The sequence below is a fragment of the Narcine bancroftii genome, chromosome 8 (assembly GCF_036971445.1).
Source record: "Narcine bancroftii isolate sNarBan1 chromosome 8, sNarBan1.hap1, whole genome shotgun sequence".
Classification (NCBI taxonomy): domain Eukaryota; kingdom Metazoa; phylum Chordata; class Chondrichthyes; order Torpediniformes; family Narcinidae; genus Narcine; species Narcine bancroftii.
In genome coordinates this window covers 99,550,246-99,575,175 of record NC_091476.1, presented here as the reverse complement: position 1 = coordinate 99,575,175, position 24,930 = coordinate 99,550,246, and the positions used below count along the sequence as shown (strand labels likewise).

Here is a 24,930-nt window from a genome sequence, read left to right as displayed (position 1 = left end):
TAAAAGAGACAATCACCTCACACTATCAAGACAATTAAAAATATATCTATTTGTTAACTGGCTATTGGGCTCTTGAACCTTCCCTTACTACCCTATCCATAAAGTACTCCAGGGCCACAAAAAGACTGGTCTGCAGTATTACATTTACTGAAGTTTTTCTTGCACTGTCTATAATTATGAATATTTATCATCTATTTGTCTTTTATATTTATTCTTGCCTTCTGTTCAGGGGTAATTTAATATTTAAAATTGTACTTGATATTTTTTAAACAAAAGTACCTGTTTGGCAGCAACAAGTAAGAATTTCAGTGCTTACGTACGTTGTACTTATGTATATGACAATAAAATAATTATCGTAACCAATTCACCATTTCTCTAGGGTTCCTCTTACTACAATTTAAGATATTGTTTTTTTTTTCCATCAATGAAACTGCTTTTTTCCAATTTTTTTTCACATTTAATTTCAGAAATTGGATGTTGGAGCAATTTGTACAGTGAGGATACTTCAGTTAGGAAAGAAATTCTATAACCTTTCACCCAGCGATGATGAAAGAGCCCCAAAATATGTCCAAAGCTGAATAGTCCATGAATTTAATTTTTAAAAATTTTAAATTTAGACATACAGCACAGTAACAGGCCCTTTCAGCCCACGAGCCCATCTCGCCCAATTACATCCAATTAACCTACACCTCATGGAACGCTTCGAAAGATGAGAGGAAACCGGAGCCCCTGGAGAAAACCCATATAGACACAGCGAGAATGCAAGACACTCCTTACAGACAGAACAGGCTTCGAACCCTTGTCTCAATAGCTGGTGCTGAAACAGCATTGCCCTAACAGTGCCCCCCCCCCCCCCTTGAAGAGAGATCTGCTAGTTGAGCTATTCCCAAGTGTTTTCATTTTACAGGCAGTGGATGTTAATGACCTCAAGTTACCAGCAACAAGAAACAGAATAGTTAAAGATTGTAACTTTTCTCTGCTTTTGGCAGCAAAGACCAATAGCCCAGCAGGTCTTGAGATGGAATCTCTATGCAGATTTCCCCAAGGTACTTCAGCCCCTAGTAAGAACTATAATCTGAAATGAATCAGAACATTAAATCTGCACCATGCTGCTTCTGCGTTAGAAGGGAAAACTGTTGTGAAATGATGGAAATATCTAGGGGATGAAACCAATTAAAGCTACAATTTGCGGCAGAGTCCCTTCTGTCATTTAAGAGAAGGTTGGTTGTGTACATGGATGTGAGGGGTTGGAGGGTTATGGGCGAAGAGCAGGAGGGGGAAGCTAGTGGAGTTGTTCAAGTGAACCGGCGTGGACTTGACATGGCCGACATGGCCTGTTTCCACGCCATAAACAGTTATATGGTTACGTGTATAAAAAAGATAATTTTGAGATCTATGTGGAAGATTATAGCAGAAAATACAGTAAAGATTACTCACTGGTATGCATGCTTCTGATCCAGAATCTTCCGAGTAGAGATAAGGCTCGCAAGGTTTGGGAGGGTGAGACCTTTCAGCACATCTGTTGCCTGTAACGTTAAATATATATTTTTTTTCCTGAGACATAAACACTGCTTGTTCATCAGGCAGGGTACATTAAGAGATTTTTGGACAAGCAAAAAAGTGATTTCACTAAAAATATTATTTAAAAGAAATTCTGAATAAAGTATCACCCAATCCATTCACTGGAATTATGGGATTGGTTTGCTTTGTCCACCCACAACCAAATTTTCTTGTGAGCCCACAGTTGAACAGAGAGTGGTAATTCACAGAAATGGACCCTTCAGCACATCACATCCATGCAATTTTTTTTGCACAGCAACACTAATCCTGTTCAAAGAGGACTGACCACTCAAACAAATGTGGAAGAATGACATTACACAGCGATGCTGGAGGTTGGTTTAATGAGGCATCAGATTGCTGACCTTACATCACTGGCTAGAGGTTGGTAGGCATTGCAGGGTGGAATGTTGTTTGGAAGAACAATCAGAGATGTGCAAAAGGATGTTGTAATGGAAGGATGATCAAATGAGGTTTAATGGGATAAACAATAGAATAGATGGGTCACGTCTCCAGAATGGAGGACCATCGCCTTCCCAAGGTCGTATTATATGGCGAGCTCTCCACTGGCCACCGTGACAGAGGTGCACCAAAGAAAAGGTACAAGGACTGCCTAAAGAAATCTCTTGGTGCCTGCCACATTGACCACCGCCAGTGGGCTGATAACGCCTCAAACCGTGCATCTTGGCGCCTCACAGTTTGGCGGGCAGCAGCCTCCTTTGAAGAAGACCGCAGAGCCCACCTCACTGACAAAAGGCAAAGGAGGAAAAACCCAACACCCAACCCCAACCCACCAATTTTCCCTTGCAACCGCTGCAATCGTGTCTGCCTGTCCCGCATCGGACTGGTCAGCCACAAACGAGCCTGCAGCTGACGTGGACTTTTTTACCCCCTCCATAAATCTTCGTCCGCGAAGCCAAGCCAAAGAAAAGAGAAACAATCCACTGTTAGGATTGCACATACCTTGTTCCTTCCTAGTTCTAGATATTATTTTTTAAACTATCAATTTATGTGATGAAAAATAGAAATGTCTAACTTTCAACTTACTTTCCAATCCAGGTTGGTAATCCAACTTCATTGAATGTGCTGTGCTATGTACATCATTTATCTTAATTAACTTTTCAAATATTGCTTAAATGAAGATTGTAGTATGATTGATCAAAAATATATTACCAATTTACTCTCAAATCTTAATTTTAGGGCCAAGTCATTTGTGGTAATAATTATAGATCAGACAATTAAAAATCCCATAGAACTAAAGTAAGCTCTTCAGAGCAAAGCACAAGAAGACTAGCTTGTGAGTAGATGAAAGTCACATCAGTTCTAATGATTTCCCTTGACGATGCAGGAGAAGACTGTGAACAGTGCAAGCTGTGGTGGGGTGGATGAATCACTCCATCACATGATTTTCATGCTAACTGTATGCACACATGTAGAGACACACCCAGGCACCCTCACCTGCACCCCCCTCCCTCAAACACACACACACACACGCACACACACACACACACACACACACACACACCATTCTCCCATCATTACTATACAAAATGCAGGTTAATACATTGCTAATTACCACTTAAATCTATGTATATATTAGCACATCCAATATACATAGTGACAGTTGCATCAGTTTACAATTTCTCATTGATATGCCTGTTGATTTTTGCTCCTCTCTTTCTGTTCAGTTCACCTTTGGGATCCAAGCTTTTATATAATATGCCCTTGTTCTTTAAACTCCCAACTAAAAAAAGTTCCCTTTATTCAATTGCAATTTTTGTTTTCCTTTCCTCTAATGCATGCTCAAATATTCATCAGCTTGACAGTCTCTATGCCAAAGCATGTTGTTCAATTAAGCTGCCCCTTCAATGACTGTTATAAAGGGTGGTCAGACATCTCTTACTACACAAATACCTGCAGGACATGGGATGCACTAGGACTACTCCATCCTGCTAGAAATTGTATCGGTTCAGAAAGCCCATATCTAGGGCTGTAGGATCCTTTGGAACATTGTGTACATTCTCTGCTGTTTGATTCAGCAAATGGCACAGAAGGGAGGCGAGATTTTGTCCATGCACCTGCATAATAAAACTAGAGTCAATGACAAGACAGTGCGCATCCACAAATATCCCTTGGTCCTCTCCTAAACAGCTGCCAGAAAGCATGCAGCAATGAGCTAGCTGTGACAGCATGCATGTAGGTAAAATATATGAGGTTGAGCATAATGCATGGGATGATTGGACAGTCCATGTCAAAATGAATAACAGATTCAATCATTCAACAAATAGGTTACTCAAATGAGGCGGTGCATGTAATACATCTCCAGCTACTTGTGAATTGTGCTTAAATTTTGCTTTGAGCAGTTACCTGAACAGCAAAAGGCATAGCATTTCTTGTCTGCTTCTACCTACTTTGGGGCTGTGAGCTGTAAATATAAATGAAGGCCAGCTTTTTGCATCCTCACTCCCGGTAAATGTTTTATCCACCAAAATTTCTTGGGATATTTTCCTCAGCAAGTCCAGGCTAGCCCACATTGGATATAGAAGCTACTCCTGATTGGTTCCCTATCATTTTAATGGTCAGACCACTAAAGTCAATGGGACTAGCGGAATAATGGTCAGCACAGTCTAAAAGAACCGAATGGCCTGATTTTTTTGTGCTGTAGCACTCTATGGATCTATGTCACTTGGCAGCTGAATCTCTGTCCATGCTTCCCACTTCCACCTTTTTAAGTTCAATCACGTCTTGCATTCATAGTGATGCAGAGTCAAGGTTGGGTACAGTACCGAAACAGGTCTTTCAGCCAATTAGTCCATCAAATTGCATGTTTTTGAGATGTGGGAAGAAACTAGAGCAACTGTTCAAGACCAAATAGCTAACCTCAGGATTGAACCCAGGTTTCTGGAGCGGTGAGGAAACAGATCTGCTAGCTGTGTCACTGTGCTGTTCATCCACAGTAAGTAAAATAAAAATCTGAACGAATTCGTACACTAGTCTCTTTGGCAGCGTGGTCCTGGGTACATAACTTCTTTAATGGCTACTCACTAAAGGGCATGCAAAAATCTCCCCCTTATTACAATTAAGTCCTCTTTATCCAGAATTCAAGCAACCTGCAAAAAAATCTCAGAAAATAAATAGGCAAAAAAATGTGAATGTTTACAATTGGTCCCCCCACTACCTAATCTAGTTCACCTAGCCACACAAGATGCAATGTCAAGCAACCATAACATTTATTTATTTATCCACCCTCCACCAATCTCCACAAGTGCCGATATTAGGTGTTTTTCTGTACTATAAATTTCATATTTTGGTTTAAAATATCTATTAGCTTTATACACCTTCATAAAACATTAATGTGGTCAAATATGAATAGACAAAATTTGGAAAGAATGTTTAATAAATTATAGTTCATGGAAACAATTGAAGTGATCTTCCCAAGTCTGTAGTGCATCAGATTGATGATCTGGAGGGAGCATCCTCCTATGCAATAAGTTTGACTTATGCAATATCTTTCTTTACACACTGAGCTGATGTTTTAAAATATTGCATCAGCTCTGAGACCCTGGTCTGTGAGCCATTCTAGAATGACTCTATCTAATAAAGCATTGGAAGGCAGAATCACCATGGAGATGTGTTTTACAAATCAGACATTAAAGAAAGGATGTGTCAGATACCAGGGAAAAGCTAATAATAAATCTGGATAAGAAAAGATGCTGTCTGATCTTGCACTTTCTTCCAAAGCACGCGGAGACATAACATTTCCAGCTGTGGGTAGTTTGATGCTGGAGTGGAACAACAGATAATCTGCTGCCTCTCAACATCAATGACCTGGGTTCAGTCCATGTGGGTTTTGGATAGTTTCCCTGCAACTCAGTGGGATTCCCTCAGGTGTTCTAGTTTCCTTCCATATTCCACAGGCTTGCTGGGGGTAGGTTAATTATCTCCAGCTGGAGGGCAGAGAAGCAGAATTGTGAGAGAGTAGGAAAATAAGTGGAGGAATGAAATTAACAGGAACATATACAAGTATGGACGACACTATCCAAATCCCCAATATAATCAGGAAAGAGGAGTTCTTGGAGAGGTGATGTGAATTGGAAGCAAGAGGCATTCATTAGATTCACTCAAGCTCCTTCCTTAAACACTTCAAAATACATTTTAGGCAAAAAAGTTACAGTTCTTCAAAATTAATCTCTTTCAATTTATTTATTTAAAAGTAATTGCAAATGGTAGTTAGTGTTTAATTGTTCATCCTAAATTCACAGTGGCAGCTGAAAATTCTATTCAATTTATTGTAATGTTTGAAGATTCGCAGACACTTAGTTTTACTCATTTTTGGGAGTAGTTTTAGCTCTAATACTCTAGTTCCTTTAATTATAATTGGAGATACATTTCCTCTTTATGTTTTTTTGAAAACCTTTAAATTCAATGTACTCCAGGAATCTTCTAGCCTCAGTTAATGAAGTCCTGAAAGGTTAGCAAACACAGTGACTCATTATCTTTCCAGTGATTCAACTATCCTCAGTGAGACCTACCTAAACGTCAAAATGGTCAACCCCTCCATGTCTGACCATCATGGCATAAGTGTGGATAAGAAGAATTTTTTAATACTTTTTCCATTTAAAAGTATAATTATAAGAATCTTAACTGAACACAGAACATTACTGCACAGTCCAGGCCCTTTGGCCCATGATGTTGTCCTTATTGTACCAGCCTCCACCACCACCCTTGTCAATGCATTCCAGGCTCTGAGTGAAAAAAACTTTCTCCTGATGTCTCCCCTAAACTTTTCTCCTCTCACTTTATTCAGATGTCCTCTGGTATTTGCTACTGTCACTCTAGGAAAAAAATATGCTGTCTGACTACCCTATGCCTCTCATAATCCTGTAGACCTCTATTAAGTCACCTCTCATCTTTCTTTGCTCAAAATAGAAAAAAACCCTCACTCCGTTAACCTTGCCTCATAAGATGCACTCTCCAATCCAGAAAACATCCTGGTAAATCTCCTCTGCACTCTCTCCAAAGCTTCCACATCCTCCCTGAAACGAGGCTATCAGAACTGTACACAATATTCCAAGTGTGGTCGAATAAGAGTTTTATAGAGCTGCAACATGACCACACAACTCTTGAACTCAATCCTCCACCTAATCAAGACCTAGTTAACTACCCCATCAAAATTGTATGAACTTTTGGCTGCGTGTTTTTAAGATGTGGATTGAAATTTACATTTTCCCCAAAAAGTCTTTCATTTGTGTACTTCTAAATCAACACAGGATAGACTTGCATGAATCTTTCTGGGCAACTGGTATAATTCATGGGCCCTGGCAGGGGAAGGAACCTACCCTCACATGGAATTTGGTGTTCAGAAAGATCTGGACATTTATAGCTACCGAAGCATTTTATGCATGACTCTGAACCCAATATAGTGAAGAAGCCTGGTGCACACCTTCAAAACAAAGGAGAAAGTAGTGGAGATGACCTCCAACCCCTTCAATAATTTCTAATAGATTTGAACAAATACAGTTACATTGGCAATTAGTGGGCAGTGAAGAAACTGGTGCCTCGTTGAGATAGTGCTAAGGTTTGCAGCCTTTCAGAGTGAAGTTCTAATCTGTGTGTGGAACTATTGTCATCCTTTTAGTGAAGATTAGTCCACACTGTTGTAATGTCATGAATCACACTTAATTTATGTTTTTTTTTTCAATTTAATCTAGAGGTATATCACAGTAACAGGTCCTTCAGGCCCAGAGGCAGAGATGCCCAAATACACCAATTATCCTTCACATCCCATACATTTTTGGAGGGTGAGTACTGTGTGCAGTCTGATGCCCCATTACAGGAAGAGTGAGAAGACTTTAGAAAGAATACAGAAGAGATTTACCAGGATGCTGCATGGCTTAGACTCAGAGGATGTGAACTATATGGAAAGGCTGGACCATCTTGGATTGTTTTTTCTCTGGAGCATCCAGGGTCTGAGGGGAGAGCTGATTGAAGTTTATAAAGTTATGAGAGGCATAGAAATGGTAGGTAATCAGAGCTTTATTCCAAGGGTAAAAATATTACACATTAGACAACATGCATTTAAAGCGAGGGTGGGGTTCAGAAGTTTAGAGAAAATGTGCACAGCAAGTATTTTACATAGAGAATGGTAGGTGCCTGAAGCAGGTTTGCCAGGCAACCAGAGTCCTGCCCTCTGATTGTGGTCGAAGCAGATATGATAGGAGTGTTTAAGAGGTCTCAGATAAACACATGCATATGCAGGGAATAGAGAAATGTGCATCATGTGCGAGCAACAAAGTTAATTTTAATTTGTGCCTCATGTTCAATGAGGAAATAATTACTATTCAGGGCTTTAGTTTCCTGATCAGGTTTGAAAAATGTTTCCTTCTTGAGGACAGTAGATGCCCTGAGCACACATCAGGCATGCTAAATGGTCCAAGCTGAAAATGTTCCAACTGGATAGATTTACAGTGCTGAGGATGTAATGGAGCACTTCTATCCAGCTGGACAGACCTCACAGGAAGTTGAATTACCCAGGGAATATTCCCCTGACTTACAAGGGTCCGGGTCTGCAAATCAAACAGGTCTATTAACAGGGGTTACTTGAAATGTTTCAATGCCACTCACATCACCCATTCCCCCCAGCCCCGGTACCAAATTCCACATTCTCGCCATACTTGAGATAAAGTTGTTTCTTCAGAATTCATTAAAGGATTTCTTGGCTATCATCTTATTGTGACCCCCTCCAATTATTCTATTTCTATCATACAAAACACTCTCTATGTACCTTTTCCAATAAAGAACTCCCTATGTGTAGAGTGCTAAAAGCTTATTGAAGAAAATCAATCACATCAATTGAGAAGGGCTGATCAAAGAGTGGAAGGAAGGAAACATGCAGTCTGCCCATACTTTCCCAAAAACTGTACCGTCAAATTTCTGATTTGATTTATCTTGCAAGTTCCCTTTGCACCCTCTCCACGAACATCCTCATTTAAAAAAAAGATATATTTAAATTAAATTTAGACATACAGCACGGTAACAGGCCCTTTTGGCCCATGAGCCCGTTCCACCCAATTAACCAACAACCTGGATACTTTTTGAAGAGTGGGAGGAAACCAGAGCATCCAGAGCCAACCCACGAGGATACAGGGACAACATACAAACTCCTTGCTGACAGCACCTGATTCAAGCTGGTGCTGTAACAGGGTGGCACTAACCGCTACACTATCTGTAGCGGAAATCACAACTTTTTGCCCAAAACTTGGATGACTTAAGAGCAAGTGGCTTCATCAAAATTAAAATCAATCAAGATTTGATTGTTGAGATTTTAAATTTATTTATAACATTTTTCTGTTAACAAATTGGGTTGTTGGGGGCGTGGCAAGATGGAGTAAGGATCAGATGTGCCTTCCAGTCCTCTCCTGACTCTATCTTATTGTTTTGTCTAGAAATGCCCGTTAAAATTCTTTAAAAGTTTAGATAATTTCAGTGTTGTTATTTTAACTTATGATGGTACAATTGGTGGAAAAGAGCAAAAAAAAACGACAACAGATCATCAAAAAACTACATTTTCCAAAAGTTCAAGTTTTGGAGCCTACCTACAGGAAAGACACCGGGACTCAGCGTGAAATGGATCCCAGGAGAGAGGTACAGTGTTCGGATGTTACATTGGTAGAGCCCCCTAAAGAGGGCGCCAAACAGCCTTTAGAACAAAGAGTTACTCAAAGGCATTTGTCAGCTGTAGAGGTGGTGCTGCAAACTGCATCTCTTGAAATACAAGAACCTATAAAACTTGATGTACTGGGAGAATTTAATACATTATGGACTGGGGAAAACCCCGGCCTGCGTCCTCCAGTCATTGCTGGAGAGGCTGTGGCTGGGGTTTCCACACGCAGTCATACTACAAGGAAGGCAACCAGAATGAAGGCAGGAATAGAAGATCCTTTGGAGAAGAAGCAGGAATCTGTTGAGCCAAAATCTCTTCCAATTGAAAAGATTTTTGTGAATCTTGAATCTAAATTATCTTATACAATGCAGGTATTATTCAATATTATGACTGAACTTGGTACTAGGTTTAATACTTTAGTGAAAATACATTCTCAACAGATGGCTGAGTTTGGAGCTTTTAAGCTTGAAGTGAGAGATAAATTTAATTTGTGTAAAGAAGATATAGACGAAATACGGGATCAAGTTTTTTATGTGACCAAAATGGTCGAAGACTTACAAACTCAAAATAAAAATTTGGTGAAAAAGATTGATTATTTGGAAAACCAATCCAGATGGAAAAATATAAAGATTATTAGTTTGCCGGAAGGTATGGAGGGACCAGACCCAAGAAAATTTTTTACTGAATGGATTCCGCAGGTGTTGGGTCAAGAACATTTCCCGGAAGGTATAATACTAGAACGTGCTCACAGAGCCTTGCGTAGAAGACCTATTTCAGGTCAAAGTCCAAGACCTGTTTTGGTTCGTTGTTTGAATTATTACGACAGAGAAATAATTTTACAAGTGGCTATTAGAAATGCACAACAGAGAAAATCACCCTTGATGATTCAAAATAATCAAGTTTTCTTCTATGCGGATTTGAGTCAAGAAGTTATGTTCCAACGACAGGAATTCAATCCTGCTAAAGAGTTGTTGTGGAAGAAAGGTTATAAGGCAACCTTTAGATATCCAGCTGTTTTGAAGGTTTTTCAAGATGGTTGCCAACCAAAGTTCTTTGATTCTCCAAAGGAAGCTATAGCATTTGCTCAAGAACTGCCAATTACTCAGTTTCAACAGAGACATAGTCCGCCATGATCTCTAAGGAGACAAAAGATGGAAGAAAAGAGCCGTGCTCCAAGAAGGAATGGTTGTAATGGTGACTCGGCAGTTGGAGCTGATTAAAAGAAGAGTTGTCCTTTTTGTTCTAATGTTTTTTTTAAAAAAAAGGGATATTAAATAATGATGATGTTAGTTTAAGATGAAGTGAGAGTTGGGGGAGAGAACTGGATAAGCACTATTTCCTGAAAGTCATCTGCTATGTGTTATCTCACACCCAATTTTTTTTGGGAGTTACCGCATTGCGCGGTTTAGACGGGAGGGGGTATTTTTAACCTCCTACCCGTTTTTTTTCCTTTTTTTTTGTATTATTAGATTAAAGAGTGAAGGGGTTTTTTGTTTAAATATTTAAAAAAAGCATAAGAAAGTATTTGATTGTTTAAAAAACTAAAAATTGATGTGGTTTTTTTTTTGTAAAGTTTATTCAGTAGATAAGGAATATCTGAAATTTAAATGTGAATGGGATGGATAAGTTTTTTTTAATATATTTTTTCTTTAACTTTAAGGTGAAAGGAGTGGTAATTCTGATGTATATTATTTTGCTATTTTAGTTATAGAACAAAGGGAATAATGGTGAAAGTTATAAATTGAATTGTACAATTTTTAATGAGGCTTGAATTTTGTTTGTGGTTTATGCTCCATTTGTTGAAGATATAGATTTCATTGTAGATGTGTTTTTATTATTCGGATATCTGAATTTTAGCGTAATGATTGGGGATATTTAAATGTGGTACTGGAGCTTTTATTGGATAACTATTTAAGAGTAAAAGGGAAAAATGATGGAAGAGTACTAAAATTGAATTGTACAATGCTTAATGAGGTTTGAATTTTGTTTTAAGATGGTGGTTTATGTGACTAATATGATGATAGATGTGAAGTTAGTTGATATTTGGTGAAGGTTTATCTCTATAGAGAAAGATTTTTTTTCATCTTTTTTTCATGCTACAATTTTTTTTAAGAATTGATTATTGTTTAAGAATTTTTGATAGATAATGTTACTAACTTTACTAATTTTTTATATGTTTCATCTTAACTCCGTTTGTTAAATATATGCATTTAAGTTTGATTTAAATATGTTTTTTTATGTCTGATATTTTAGCATTAATTACTTTTCTTTTTGTTAGTATTTTAATCGGTTATGTTTTTGTTTTTTTTGTAAGTGGTTTTTTTTCTCACATATATTATTAACTTTATTAATTCTTCACTCTTTATTTTGGGGGGAAAGGGGGGTTGGACTAATTTGAGTTGGGTTATTAATGTGTAATAATTATTGGGGAGGGTATAGTTTATTTAGATTACTGATATTGTATTGTAATTTTATTATTTTATTCTTTTAAATAAAGTTTAAAAAAAAAACAAATTGGGTTGTCAACCCAATTTCTGGAATAATGAAAATCTGGTTCCATATAATCGTTTCATCCACTGTGCAAGACAAGCAGCAGTTTTATGGATTTATTGTGTCTTTGGATCATAATTATCTCATCAGATTTAATGACAAAGGCACAGACCAAAAAAAAACTGCAGCCAAGGCAGGGCACCATTAATGTAGTGGTGAGTACAATGCTGTGTGTCTGTACACGTGTATGTGTGTGTGCTTGTGCAGTAATTTTTCAATGTGGAAATATGAGACCAATTGAAATACATCAACTTGACCAGTTGGAACACATTTACATTCACAATCTGGGGATTGTACTAGGTTATCCTGGGTCCCCAGCAATCAGGACCAGGATTTGAGTCCCTCACTCTCAGTAAATAGTTTGTACATTCTCCCCACATCTGCGTGGGTGTTCCCCAGGGCTCCACTTTGCTCCCACCATTCAAATCATACCGGGGGGCTGTAGGTCAATTGGGTGGCACAGGCTCCTGGGCCAAAAGGGCCTGTTACCGTGCTGTATGTGAACATCAGCCAAGATATTTATCTCTAGATTGGTAAACTTATGAAGTCAGATGTTTATTTGTGTCTTCTTCTGATTACGCTAATTACACTCGCAATTCAATAAACTGAGATTTCTGAAACATTAGAATTCCATATGCAGCAAAAGAAAATACCCTGCCGGAGGATCTGAGGGGGTTCAGGCAACACCGGTGGAGAGACAGTAGACTTTGTGGGTGGAAACCCTAATTTCCCAACAAAGTGACAAGATCTGAAACATTGACAATCTCTTTCACTCCTCAGGCTGAGATCCTCCAGCAGTTGGCTTTTGCACCAGATTCCAGCAGATGCAGTCTCTTGTGTCTGAATAACATTCCTGCTAAGGCTCAATACTCGTATTAGATGGCTTGATAAGTCATCGTTTTGAAATCCCTACCATTAGATCAATATAAAATTCATTTCTTTAAATTGACAAGGGGCAATGTCATTGTCAAGGTAAAGCAATATTATCTAATTGTTACATTTATAGTTATATACTTTAAATTAACATGTGCTAATGTACATTTTAAGGGTCTTTATTTTGCAAAAAAAAATTAAAACAAAGTATTGATGTACAGGGTACTAAAATTTGTGAAACAGAAAAACAGATCTTAGGACCTGTGGAACCCAAAAGCAAAAATTAACATGTGCTTATTCGCCAGTCTTGAATATTTTAATCATGTTACCCTTTGTAGTTGATATTTATGTTAGTTGATTTTCCTGAGGGATTACACAGTGGATTGTTTTCATCCTAGCAGCATATCCTGCCCAGATGGTTTTGGCTATTCAATTTCCATCTGATTTTTCTCTACACCCATTTCTCCAGAGATCATTGGTTTAAGGTTCTCAAGATACAGGAAAATCCAATATCTCAATCTGTGAGAACTTCAATGTGGTATAAGCTTGATTTCTCCAACCTTCATATTGAGATCTATGCATCTACACATGCACGCACACACAGGAACAGATGTACAAGCGAACCATTACATGCATATATATGGGCATGTACACAGACACAGAGAAATACACACACACAAAACAAACCATGCATTCAGAGATATGCATGCACTTGCTCATGAAGGCAGAATAAACATTTGCAGGTAGGTGTGTGTGTGTGTGTGTGTGTGTGTGTGTGTGTGTGTGTGTGTGTGTGTGTGTGTGTGTGTGTGTGTGTGTGTGTGTGTGTGTGTGTGTGTGTGTGTGTGGAGGTGAATAAACATTTGCAGGTCGGTGTGTGTGTGTGTGGAGGCAGAATAAACATTTGCAGGTGTGTGTACATGTGTGTATGTACATGTGTGTACACGTGTGTGTACATGTGTGTGTACACGTGTGTGTGTGTGTGTGTGTGTGTGTGTGTGTGTGTGTGTGTGTGTGTGTGTGTGTGTGTGTGTGTGTGTGTGCAGTAATTTTTCAATGTGGGAATATGAGGCCAATTGAAATACATCAACTTGACCAGTTGGAACACATTTACATTCACAATCTGGGGATTGTACTAGGTTATCCTGGGTCCCCAGCATTCAACAAATGATGCAATAAATTGACTTAGGGTTTGGGGCTTTTGGGTTCCTCAGATCCTAAGATCTGTTTTTCTGTTTCACAAATCTTAGTACCCTGTACATCGATACTTTGTTTTAAATTTTTTTTTTTGCAAAACAAAGATCCTTAAAATGTACATTAGCATTGAATTTGACAAACAAAATCTTCATTTATCAAAGAATAATAGTCTTGCCTAGGGTCTGGGCAGGAAAAACCATCAGGGCATAATGAGCACCCCTCTGGGTATGATCCATTGTCGTAAATGTCTGGAGGGCAAGAGAACGTAGATCTGAAGATGCTGCATAAAAGGGAGGAAATAGCTAACAGCTCTTTTACTACTGTAGCCATAAATCCTTGTTGTGAAGCAGGGGAGCGAGGATGACTTTATAAATCAAGGATTGAGTGGCTTTGGTGGGACAGGCTCTGCAGTGGGTGGAAGTTACACTAATTTATTTAACACAAAACCCATCACAGCCAGCAGAGATTAACTTCTCCCTGCTGGATCTGAGGCCTCAATGCAGTGGTGAGAAGTCATCTCAATGACAATGTTTTTTTCTTAATAGCCATGACAAATACATTCCAGTTTGTGCCTGAAATAGCATTTTTAATTGGGACATTATTCAGTCAGGATTCAGCATCATTTGAAAGAGATTCACAGAAAAGAAACTAGAACTTAGAACTTGATATTTCTTAAGGGGCTCGATAGGAAATTATACTTCCTTGACATCTAGTCAGGTTTGTAATATAGGAAACATGTCAAATAATTGATGTGATGTAAAATGTTCATTACAGACCTGAAAGGTCCTTTGGTACAAAACTCAGAGTCTAAAGCTGGTTGACTGCAGGAAAATTCTGCTGGGCAGTCTTGGCACACAGAGCATCCTGTCTGATTGGAGTAGGTGTGAAATGGGAATGGACAAGGTAGGCAATACATTTCCCTCAAGAGACTGAATGCCCCTCTTTCAGCAAGTTCAGGAGGCAAGTCTGGTGCAACACAGCTGAAGCCTGAAACACAGGACACCCAGAATGATCAAAGATCTGCTACAAATTGTTTTTTGTTTAAGTGCATTGTCCAATGTTGGTCCACTGTTAGCTGCAGGTGGGTCAGGTGTAAATGAATTTTAATCCCAGTCATTGATGGTTGTTGGTAGTATACATTCCTATCAACTATAAACACAAGGGAAGTGATGATCAATCTCTTTAAGGCCCAGGTGAGACCTCACTTGGAGTATTATCAGCAGCTTTGGGCTCCTTGTTTAAGAAAGGATGTGCTGACTTTGGAGAGGGTTCAAAGGAGGTTCACTTGGATGATTCCTGGAATGAAAAGGTTACCATACGAGGAGAATTTGACAGCTCTTGGTCTGTATTAATTGGAATTTAGGAGAATGTGGGGGAATCTCATTGAGACATTTTGAATGATGAAAGGCATGGACAGAGTCGATGTAGAAAGGTTGTTTCCCACAGTGGGAGCGTTCAGGACAAGAGGGCACAGCTTCAGGTTTGAAGGATGTCTGCATAGAACAGAGATGTGTAGGATTGTTTTTTCTCAGCAAGAGGGTGGTAAATATGTGGAATTTGTTTCCATAAGGTGGTTATAGAGACCAGGTCATTGGGTGTATTCAAGGCAGAGATTGATAGGTTCTTGTTCAGCCAGGGCATCAAAGGTAATGGGGAGAAGGCCAAACAGTGGGGCTGTATGAGAAAATGGATCAGCTCATGATTGAACGGTGGGGCAGACTTGATGGGCTGAATAGGATATTTCTGCTCCTGTGTCTTATGGACTAAACTCACTAAGGCGTGTACATTTCATCTGTAGTTTTGATTGGTTATGTAGTTTATCTTCAGCCCAGTACAATCATCCTGGTATCCAAGAGAGTGACAATAACAGGCCTCAATGACTACCACCCTGTGGCACTGACCTCTACCATTATGGAATGCTTCGAACGTCTGGTGATGGAACACATCAAAGTGCACCGGGCGCTGGATCCATTTTAATTTGCCTATAGAAAAACCGTTCCACAGACAATGCAATAGCCTTGTCACATCACTCTGTCCTGGCCCACTTGGAGAAAGATGCCTCATATGCTAGGTTGCTGTTCATTGATTTCAGCTTGGCATTTAATATGATCATTCCCCAGAGGCAGGTGAATTTGTCCTCGCTGGGACTCAACACCCCTCTCTGAAATTGGATCTTGGACTTACTAACAGAATGACCTCAGTCTGTCTGGGTCGATGGCAGAGTGTTATGATGAGCACTGGAACACCTCTGGGGTGTGTGATTAACCCACTCCTCTTCATGCAACTGATCCACGAATGCATCGAAAGATCCAGCTCCAACAGTATCATCAAGTTTGAAGATGACACTACAGCAGTTGGCTTCATCAACGTCCAAGATGAGGTGCACTCTAGAAAAGAGGCTGAAAATCTCGTGAAATGATGCAGGAGTAACAACCCAAGTCTCAATGTGCACAAGTTAAAGGAGATTATCGTGGACTTCAGGAGGATGAGGAATTACCACCCTTCACTGCACTTCAACAACTCTGTAGTAGAGAGAGGACTGAGTTCCTTGGAGCTCACTTAACTAGTGACTTATTTTGGACACTCATCCTCTCCTCAATTGTCGGGAAGGCACAACAATGGCTGCACATCCTGAGAAGAATAAAGCAGTCAAGGCTACAGGCCACAATTATGTCAACCTTCTACAGGAGCTCTATCAACAGTGTTCTCGCCAGATGCATCACAGTGTGGTACAGTTGCTGCAGAAAAATGGACCAGAGTTCAATCCATAGGACCATAAGATGGAGAGAGGATCATTGAAGTCTCCCTCCTCCATCATCGATGTCATCTATTGGTATAGTTGTCTGAAGAGGGCACGCAGTATCTTTCATCTGCTCGCATTGGGGAAGAGATATAGGAGAGTCAGAGCCTGCATCACCTGATTGAGGAACAGCTTCTTCCCACAGGCAGTGAGAATGCAGAATGACCAAAGGAACTGCTCACACTAACCATCAGAAACTCTCATCTGTACAAAAAAAATATGCATTTATTTGTATAGATAAAAGAATTGTCCCTCATATGTATTGTTTGTCTGCATGTGTGTCATGTCTGGTTGTGTGTCTGCATGCTTTGTACCGAGGACTGGAGAACACTGTTTCGTTGGCTTGTACTGTACTTGTACAATCAGATGACAATAAACAACTTGATTTGATGACTACTCAAGATCATTCATTGGCTATATTTTGCAAAATCTACCAATTATTTGATTTTTACAAATTTGTTAGGGATATTTTTGACATTGAATCATTTAATAATTCCCAAGAAAAGATTTTTTCTATACATTTTCACCCTGTTAATCTTCCTTTTGTGTGCAAGCAATTTTAGTCATCAAAATTGGTTGTGAAAGGGAAAAGAGCATGAGACAAATGGAAACTGAGCATTAAATCATCAGCTGACATTAAATCATTATCCCTGGAACCCTGGCTGTCTAACTTCAGTACATTGAGATAAGAACACCTTGAAGCAACCTCTCATGGTTTAACTGATATTGGGCTTCTAAATCATAGGTTGTATACTGGTATTTGATCTGTGGGAAGGAATTCAGACAACAGATTTGAGTTACAATCTTCCAAATTTCCGTAATCTTTTAAGCACGAATTCTATAAATTGAACATGTTCACATCCCATGACCAAATTTGAGTTAATATTTGATCTGATATGCAGTTTGCATCAATGCATGTGAAATCTTCGTCGATGTGTCACAAACTGTACAATAGATATAGACTAGGGAATAAATTAATCTCTTAATTTGAGGAACTTGTTGCATGGGCACCATTCTCTGCCCTGCTTTCCTTTCCATTCCACTTGGATAAAAATACCTTATTCCCAAACTGCCTTTGGTCTGTCCGAGGACTGGAGAGGTCTGAAATATATGGATGACTATTGTTGCCAAGCAATTGTCAATCAGCTGCCTGTTAAAATGCTGAAATAAATTGTGGACTAACTTGGGTTGCAGCTGGACAATCCAGAATGCCAATTTCTACTCCTTTGGGGACTAGAAATTCTGAACAGGTGAAAATTAGGGACATCAATACTCTAGAGCATTGTGAATTTGCAGACAAATTTAGGAGAAAAAATTTACTTTTCATTAAGATAATTGTTTAGATTTAAAATCATATCATAATTAATAAACCAATTATGCTGGACTATTTACATGAATGCAAAGTGATTTTGAATTTGCATTCCATTTTGTACCATTCAATGCAGGTCAGTCAAAGCATTTTCAGAATAAAGGTGTAAAATGACTTCCAATAAATAAATTGCACATTGCCTGCGTATCATATCCACTGCAGTCATGTTCTAACCAATTAAATTGTTCCTTTCATAACGATTCATAAAATAACCTAAGAACTATTTCATTTTAACTGGAAACTGATGTTCTTATCACTTGTTGAATCCCTTTAATCAAGGAAATACCATGTTTTTTGTCTTTCCCTTCTTATGTTCTCAGGACATCACAGCCAGTAAAGAACCTGTTAAAGACAATTGCTGTTGTAATACCGACACCCAATTTGCACACAGTAAAGTCATGTAAACTGCAAAGTGATAAATATGGATTCAATCTGTGAGTTGGAGCAAACAAATATATTTCTTTAGAAAACAATTTTTTAAAAGCTGAGAAAATAGAAACCACAGCAACTTTGCTGTGGTGTCACATGATGGGTCTTTACAATGTTTGCCACACTTGCATTTCTTACCACGTCTGTTGTCATAGTACCCAGTAGGACATGGGATGGGTTCAATCATTGCTTCACCTGTAGAGACAGTGGAGGAAACAAAGAGAAATCAAAAACCTTCTACAGATCAGATTTTATCAGAGAATGAAATCTTGCTGAACATTTCTTATTGATTTATGGTAACACACTTCTGTAAAAATGATTTTAAATCATTTATTCAAAGCAGAACAGACGACACATCAGAAAATACACAAAATTTGAAAAGGTACAATCTTTTCAGGGCCAAAGTCTGTCACAATGATTCAAGCAAGCAGTGGCTTCATGCCAAGTCACTAACACATTCCTCTTGATGATGTTAAGGACATAGGTACTTAATAATATGGATGTTTATGTAATTAGAGGCAATGTGAGTGCAAATACATCTTGTTGAGTTAGGTTTAATTTGGATTTCAGTTTGAAAGCTAGTCCTCACTGACACAACATTGCATGTAGAATGATTTTTAAGAAAACAAAGCACTGGACTAAATATGCAAGCTCTTTCTCATTGTTCACGTGGCTTACAGAAATTGAGTGCATATCAACTGGTCATCACTTTGGCTATCTGAGACCTCCTTATCAGTGCATGGGATAATCTTCAGTACCAAGGGTGGAATAGCACCAAGGGATCATTTTAAGTTACAGGGCTGGAGCAAGGAGGAAGTCCCAATGCCATCTCCAAGACTACTTGGGATGGGCAATAAATGCTTGTCACGAACAGTCAGAATCATAATACACCTGTATTTTTGTGTGATTTTGGCCAAGGCAGTAGTATAGTAACAGTCTAAAAGTCTGATGGTATCCACCAGTTAAAATATTTACCCTCTCAGAGGGTAAATAGATTCTTCACTATATTAATCAACTTTGGAAGTGAGCTTTCTATAAATTTTTCTGAAGTCCTAAATAGTTTGTTCCTAACTGTTGAATAAATCTAGATTCGTACACAATAAAGATCACGTGGAGTATATAGTAATTGGGCAGTTCTGGCCCGTGGGATGAGAGGGGCTGTTACCATGCTGTATGCTTAATTTAAAAAAAATGCTATGGTTTGGGTTGATATCATTGGGAGAAGGGGGGGGGGGGGGGTGAAAGACAGAAAACAAGAAAATCAAAAAGTTCCAAAGAATGCAAGTTAGTGGTGCAGTGCACAAAGTCAACAAATCATTGCTTGTTTTCATTCTAAAGATCATCCAGTGAGCTGTTCAAAAGAAATATCATTAATCTAGAAGCAGAGTTAACTGTGATGGAAAATGAGTTTTATGAGGAGGTAAGAAGCTGCACAAATGAAGCGAGAGATTAAATAGTGGCCCTGTGAATTGGTAATTCAGACCAATGGCTGTAAACCTATTTAATTTTGCCTGCAATGCAGTATTTTTTTCCAAACCAGTGCATTTCCTTTCACCCCTCCTATCTATCACTGTGATGAGAATGAGTTGAATCTATAAATTAGTAAAACCACAGGAAGATACAGTAATTGAATAAGGACTCGAAGCAAAAAGTTCCAATGAATAAATATGGTGAGTAGAAGTTTTTTGGAAGTTATGATCAACTGTTTGCTTTAAGTGATTTTAAGTGGACAAAGGATCTCCTTACACAAGGTCCACTGGGAGACCGAGACCCTTGTTGCAATGCAGAGAATGCCCAGGAAGAGAATTAAAACAAATGAAGGAGGAGGAGGAGGATTGGAATCTATCAGAGGAAAGTAATTCAATGAAGGGAGTGGGAGTGAGCTTCTGAGAAGAATGATGTGCTGCAGGTTATTTTCTCTGTGGTCATGTAAAGGCACCATTATAACATTGGTTGACATTACAGACTTGTAATAAATACTAATGTCCTGCTCTGCAGCAAAACTCACTATGGGTGTTTGACCACGATCAGTCCCCCACATCACCTTGCCACTAGCTCCACTGCCCTTTATCGCTAATTGATCCCAGACTAATTATCCGATAGATTAATCATTGAAATTAAACTTTGATAATGCAGATGAATGACCTTCAGAATCAAGAGTTAATTAATTATTATTAATTAATTACTGGCCTACACATTACAGAAATGATCCTCCATAGCCACATTGATAGCAAGAGAGAGACGTTGTCTAAGGTTTCAAATGTGTCTGCTTTCTCCTTTCACACATTTATCTATGTTCATAGTCTATAATCCTCTAGATGCCAGCTCTCCCTGGAAGGTTAGTAGCTCTGGGTAGTCTGGATGGTGGCTTTGAAGAATACATCTACAAAACCATGGGATTTGACTTTTGAGGCAAGAGAAAATTGAACTGCAGTAGTTCAAGGTGGCAGCTGACAATCTTCTCAAGGGCATTAGGGGTGGGCAATAGGTCTGGCCTTGCTATTGATGCCCAGATTTAGAGTTGGTGTCTGTCAGGATCAGTTGGGAACTTTACAGGGGATGAAGAAAACACTGGCTTTTCTCGCCACTATAAGTGATGTACCATTCATTCAATTATAGTTCCATTTAAAATAAGCTAGCCAAGCCAACAGGATTTTGGTTTCAGAAGATGATTACAGTTGCAGTCACCAGGGCAGGTGAACAGCTGGCCATGCCAGCCTCACTGTAGGAACCTGGCTTATATTCAATGGCCTCAGTGGCTGAACAGAATGAGCCAGCTTGACATTTGATGTAATTGGAAGCACTCGATTTGCCATTGTAGAATCTTTGAGGCAAAAAAATTGTTTAGATATTTCATAAAGAATAAAACAGAAGAGTAAATCTCACAAAGTATTTTAGCAAATCACCAGTGCACCTGAAGCACCAGGTAAATATCTAGTTCCTCCTGTAACACTGTACATTCCAGGAGGGCGCAGTCGGTGGAATCTCTTCCAGCACGACATGATATATAGTGTGTCCCACCTCTCTTTGACTGCTAAGTATCTCCAGAACACAAAATAGGTGATATCAATTCTGATATGCAGCAAAGAAAGCCTTGCAACCAATAATAATTTATTGAAAGAATTGGTCTGGTAAATATCTGCCTTTGTGATTTGTACTGAGATACAGTTTGAAATTAACTTAAAATGAAGCTTATTGCCTCTACCTGCCATTTAAATTCTGTTGCTTTTCTTAATTTGGGTTATAATCATTCCCAATCATTGGCATCACTTCACTTTATCAATATTTACTGTATAACCCGATACTCACCCATACTCCACCAATCGTACATTTATTTCTTTAAATGAAATTTCAGGGTTTGTAAGATATAATATAACATTGTTTGCAAAAAGACTAATTTTATGTTCTTTATCTTCTATCCTGAAGCCCTTAATCTCACTATCTCTTCTTATCACCTCTGCTAAAGGTTATATAGCCAAGGCAAATAGAAAAAGGTGATGATGGACAACCTTGTTTAGATAATCTTTCCAATGACAAAGATTTTGATATTTGTCTATTTGTAACTACTTTAGCCTTTGGGTGATTATATAATGCTCTTATCCAATTTATAAAATGTATTAAAATTCCAAATACCTTCAAAGCTTTAAATATATAGTCCCATTCTAATGTATTAAATGTTTTTTCTGCATCTAAAGTTAAGGTGTCTTTCTTTTTTGACCTATATTTAATAAGCTCTTATTTGTTTTACTGTTAATAATTCATTTTTTGACATTTGATGTAATTGTGAAATAAAAAAGGGTAAAGGACTGGTTTTTTTGGATTTTTTTACTTTTAACCAATTGAAAGATAAGTATAATATACCAAATAGTACTATTTTTTCTTATTAAATCGTACTTAAAAAGAAAGTTAGGAACAAATTTTAGATTACCTGAATAAAGTCAAATTGAATATTTAATAATCAATGTTTATTAAAAGATTTATTACTAATATTTATATAAAATGGCAAGAGACTATGCAGAAAAAAATTACTTAAATCTAAATTAAGATGGGAAAGGGATCTGAATATACAAATTCAAAAGTATGGCCAAAATTATGCTATGAGTGTGTAAATAAATACAATTAATGACAGATATCAAATGGTACAATTTAATTTTTTACATCAATCATATTATACTCCACATAAATTACATGGACTTGATTCAAATTGCTCTGATCAATGTTTTAGATGAAATAAAGAGGTAGGAACATTTTTATATGCAGTATGGCAGTGTGAAAAAGTAGAAAAATTCTGAGAGGATATGAATACTTTATTGGGACAAATTATCAAGAAACAAGTTCCAAAAGATCCAAGAATATTTTTGCTAGGCGATATTCATAATATGAAATTAAATAGTTATCAGACAAAATTTTTAAATGTAGCAATAGCAGTAGCGAAGAAATGTATGGCGGTAATGTTGAAATTAGACAAGGATGAATAGATAGAAAATGGAATTACAAAATTGAATACCGTTAGAGAAAATAACATATAATTTACAGAATCAACCAGAAAAGTGTTACATGATCTGGAAACCATATACAGATTTCATTGGCGAAAGCTCATCTACAGCATCCACCACTCCTGCTCCCACTCACCCTAGTTAACTGAGAAGTTTAAGATTATATTTGTAAATTTCAAATTTAATTAATGAATGATACATGACAAATTCAGGTAGACTTTTTTTCCCTATTTTTTTGAGGAGGGAGGGGGTAGAAAATATAAAATTACGTATATTTTTGCATAATTTCTTATTGTGTATGATTATGGAGAAACATATATTTGTTATATATGCAAATGAAAAATAAAATTTTCAAAAAAATTGAAGCTTATTTTTTATAACCCCCCCATACCTATGTTCAAATCCCTCAAAACCATTCAATCTCTGCCATCACCTCCTGTCTAACAGCATTCTAACTCCAATCAGATGTATCTCTGATAACATCTTCTTGTTACCACTAAAGGCCAAACCTTCACTGTCTTGTTCTTGAGCTCCATTATTTTTTTTCTGAATCCCCTTTGCCTCTCTTTTCCTTTATGACATCCTCCTTTTGCCAAAATTTTCATCTCTGAATGGCTATCCTTGTTTTTTTGTTGATGGTGCTTTTATGAAGCATGTTAAGCTCTCACAGACAGCACCAAAGGACTGGATTGAACCCAAGTGGTTGGAGCTATGTGGCTACCTGCTGCACTACTATGCTACCAGTCTGATATTTTACACCACCTGGAGGGGAGTTACTTGACATGTTCATTGAAGGGAACGCTGAACATAATCCAACAAAGTGAAAGACAGAAGGATCAACAAAATCTGCAGACATTGCAATGTCATGGATGAAGAGCTTAAGATGGTATCACATAGAAGAGGAAGGTAGCTGAACAGAACAATGTCTTCTAACTCATCTTACCTGCGGGGCACTGGTGGCACTTTAAATATTTTTTTCTGGGGAAATACCCTCTCTGGCAGTCCGCACAGCCACTGCGGTCGGAGTTAGGTTCCAATCCTGGAGGGCATCTCTGCAAAACATCAATTCAAATTGCGAATAGTGCAGTGATGGTTAAAATTTGCATTAAATTTCTGATATAACTTCCAGGTGCATTTCCTTTCCTTTCCCTCGGTATTCACGTTGCTAATGTTGGACTAGCATAAACAATTTAGTGGGAAAGATTCTTAAAATTGAATTTAGACCTGTAGAATTTTGGCTTTGGTAGTTTTCCAGTCTTTGATGTCTCATCATTTTCAATGCACTCATGTCACATGCCATTTTCCTATACTTTAGGACAGGGGTGGGCAACCTTTTTTTTTTAAACTTACATTCCACTTTAAGCAATCCCTATGCTGTAAGTACTCTGTGATTAGTAAGGGATTGCTTAAGGTGATATATGAGTGCAAAGAAAAATAGTTTAAAAACCACTGTGTTAATTGTACCTCATGGACTCATTCTGTGCACAGTTTCATAACTCCAAAGGAAATGGGCCAATAACAATTTTTCTCAAGCAAAATATTTCAGTAACAATTGGGTCTAGAGCAGTGGTTCTCAACTTTCCTTCCCCCTCTCATACCACCTTAAGCAATCCCTGACCAATCACAGAGCACTTATGGCATAGGGATTGCTCAAGGTGGATGTGAGTTTTCAATAAAAGGTTGCCCAACTCATTTTAGGAAGTCACAGCCCACTGAATCCAGAACACAGAATGTCAATTCACTAATGTTAAGTGACAAAGTAGGCTTTAGGCCGTCTTGTCAGTTGCTAACTTTTGGGGGCAATGCTTACTCGTGGAAATCCATCCATCCTGAAGAACTGAATAATGTTGCTCATTCTCAGTTAATGGCCCTCATGATAGAGAACTGGAAACAACGTGAATAATCCTCTTCTGTGCACGAGAGCATCAAAGGTAGTTTAAACATCAGTGTGGCATACAAACATTATGAAATCACAGCAATTTTTAAAAAAATACAG

General features: G+C 38.2%; 1 long non-coding RNA gene across 1 annotated transcript; it reads right to left on the bottom strand.

The window, feature by feature from the left end:
* Window positions 1-1,437: 1,437 nt before the first annotated feature.
* On the bottom strand, window positions 1,438-23,982 carry LOC138741823 (uncharacterized). The gene is made up of 3 exons (XR_011343795.1): window positions 23,878-23,982; window positions 18,577-18,633; window positions 1,438-1,526 (listed from the first exon to the last, which is right to left on the bottom strand). It is a non-coding gene; the product is annotated as an uncharacterized lncRNA (long non-coding RNA).
* Between the last annotated feature and the right edge of the window lie 948 nt (window positions 23,983-24,930).